The sequence below is a fragment of the Symphalangus syndactylus genome, chromosome 12, assembly GCF_028878055.3.
Source record: "Symphalangus syndactylus isolate Jambi chromosome 12, NHGRI_mSymSyn1-v2.1_pri, whole genome shotgun sequence".
NCBI classification, from domain to species: domain Eukaryota; kingdom Metazoa; phylum Chordata; class Mammalia; order Primates; family Hylobatidae; genus Symphalangus; species Symphalangus syndactylus.
Genome location: NC_072441.2, coordinates 39,452,291 through 39,455,221, shown reverse-complemented (window position 1 = coordinate 39,455,221; position 2,931 = coordinate 39,452,291). Strand labels below are relative to the sequence as shown.

The following is a 2,931-nucleotide window of genomic DNA, read 5'->3' as shown; positions in this document are numbered from 1 at the left end:
CTGAAATGGGGAAAGTATCACTGGTTATTTCAGAAATTTTTAACCTGTTAACCAAGGCTTTTGAATAGTTTCAATCTATTTATCTTTAAAAAACAGCTGAAGTGACAACTCCTCCAGGAAGCTCGCTTTGATCCCAGAACCAGGCAGTTGGTAACTCCCCTCCAGCCTCCTCTGTGCTCATTAGACTTGTTACAGCATATTTTTGGCTATGTAGTATAGACTGCTAGGTGTCCCCCAATACCTGTTCTCCCTTCTGTAGTAGCAGGATCTCTAATTTTCACCGAAGTACATAGCAACCTAGAGTAAAAACTGCATTTCCTACCATTCCCTGCAGCTAAGCAAGGCCATGTGCCATGAGGCAAACTAGGGAACAGAGGCCTTGCATGGTGAAGCAACAAAATAGCAGAGGCTATTTTGGCCTCAAACAATCCTCTTGCCTCAGCCTCCCAAATTGTTGGTATTACAGTCATGAGCCACCATGCCCACCTCTTAAGCCATTACGATCTGGATTTTCTGTTACTTGTAGCTGAACCTAATCTTAACTCAATTTTGCTTACACATATGCCTCCCTTACCACGAAGTAAAGGAACTGTGCTTCTTTAACTACTGCATAGCACTATGCCTGGAATGTAGAGGTACCAGATAAGTGTCTAGTGACTGGATGTATGAATGCAAGACAAAAATGAAAGAATGGTTAGCAGTTGGCTAGAAAAAAGTCCAAGGTGAAGTAGAAGGAAGACATTGTGCCCGTGAGTGGGTGCCTTCTAATTTAGCTTCAGCATAAGACAACGTTTGTTCTGTAAATTAGTGAGCATCTACTTTATGCTAGTGAGCATCTACTTTATGCTGGGCACAGTGTAAAGCAAATTTTTCTTTTCTTTTCTTTTTTCTTTTTTTTTTTTTTTTTGAGACAGAGTCTTGCTCTGTCACCAGGCTGGAGTGCAGTGGTGCAATCTCGGCTCACTGCAACCTCCACCTGCTGGGTTCAAGCGATTCTCGTGCCTCAGCCTCCCAGGTAGCTGGGATTACAGGCACGTGCCACCATACTCAGCTAATTTTTGTATTTTTAGTAGAGATGGGGTTTCACCATGTTGTCCAGGGAAACTTCTGCTCCCATTCTTGAAGGGAGAGATGTAATAAATAAACAAGAAAATATCAGATAGTGCTAAGTGCTACGAGGAACATAAAACTTTTTAAATTTATTTTCAATTTTTGTGGGTACATGGAAGGTATATATATTTATGGATTACATGAGATATTTTGATACAGGCATGCAATGCATAATAATCACATCAGGGTAAATTAAGTATTCATTACCTCAAGCATTTATCCTTTGTGTTACAAATAATCAATTATACTCTCAGTTATTTTAAAATGTGTAATTAAATTATTTTTTACTGTAGTCACCCTCTTGTGCTAGCAAATACTAGGTCTTATTTGTTCTATTTTTTTTTGTGCCTGTTAACCATCCCCACTTCCTCCTCAACCCTCCAATACCCTTTCCAAACTCTGGTAACCATCCTTCTACTCTCTATCTCCATGAGTTCAATTGCTTTAAATTTTAGCTTCCAGAAATAAGCAAGAACATGCAAAGTTTGACTTCCTGTGCCTGGCTTATTTTGCTTAACATAATAACCTTCAGTTCCATCCATGTTGTTGCAAATGACAGAATCTTATTCTTTCTTATGACTGAATAGAACTTCATTGTGTATATGTACCACTTTTTCCTTAATACATTCATCTGTTGATGGACACTTAGATTGCTTCCAAATCTTGGCTATTGTGAACAGTGCTGTAATAAACGTGGAAATAAATATGATTTCCTTTCTTTGGGGTATAGATATTTATTAGGTCCATTTGGTCTATAGTGGAGAAAGTCCAATGTTTCTTTGTTGATTTTGTCTCTGGGAGATCTGTTCAATGCTGAAAGTGGAGTGTTGAAGTCTTTAACTTTTATTGTATTAAGATCTATTTCATTCTTTTTTTGTTTGTTTTGTTTTTGTTTTTTGTTTGTTTTTTGCAGAATATCAGATATTTTGTTGTCATCAAGTAATCAGTGAGAGAGTTCAAGTTGGAGTGAGATCATCATGTATTTTCATTCTTTAGCCGTAATAATATTGGCTTTATATATCTGAGTGGTCCAGTGTTGCGTGCATATATGTTGACAATTGTTATAATATATTCTCATGCTGAATTGACCCCTTTGTTATTATTGAATGACCTTCTTTGCCTCTTCTTATAGTTTTTGTCTTGAAATCTATTTTGTCTGATATAAGTATAGGTATTCTTTTTTGGTTTCCATTGGCATCAAATAACTTTTTCCATTCCTTTATTTTCAGTCTACTTGTGTCTTTATAGGTGAAGTGTGTTTCTTATAGGCAACAGCTCCTTGGGTCTTGGTTTTTTTATTCATTTAGTCACTTTATGTCTTTTTATTGAATAATTTAGTCCATTTATATTCACTGTTATTACTGATTGATAAGTAAGCACTTACTCTTGTTATTTTGTAATTTGTTTTTTGGTTGTTTTGTCATCTTCTATTCCTTCTTTCCTTTTAGTGAAGATAATTTTGTCTGATGGTATGATTTAATTTCTTGCTTCTTATTTTATGTGTATCTGTTATATGTTTTTTGACCTCCGATTACCATGAGGTCTGCAAATACTATCCTATAACCCATTATTTTAAGCTGATAACAACTTAGCACTGCTTATATAAACAAACAAGCAAAAATAAAACTAATAAAAACACTACACTTCAACTTCAAGGCTTTTTGTTGTTTCCATTTATATTTTATTGTACTGTGTCTTGAAAAGTTGTTGTAGTTATTATTATTTATTTATTTATTTATTTGAGATGGAATCTCACTCTGTTACCCAGGCTGCAGTGCAGTGGTATGATCTTGGCTCACGCAACCTTCATCTCCCAGATTC

General features: G+C 35.8%; 1 non-coding gene across 1 annotated transcript; it reads right to left on the bottom strand.

The window, feature by feature from the left end:
• Positions 1-2,020: 2,020 nt before the first annotated feature.
• Positions 2,021-2,097, bottom strand: LOC134735002 (small nucleolar RNA SNORD81). The gene has a single exon (XR_010117866.1). It is a non-coding gene; the product is annotated as a small nucleolar RNA SNORD81 (small nucleolar RNA).
• Positions 2,098-2,931: the final 834 nt, after the last annotated feature.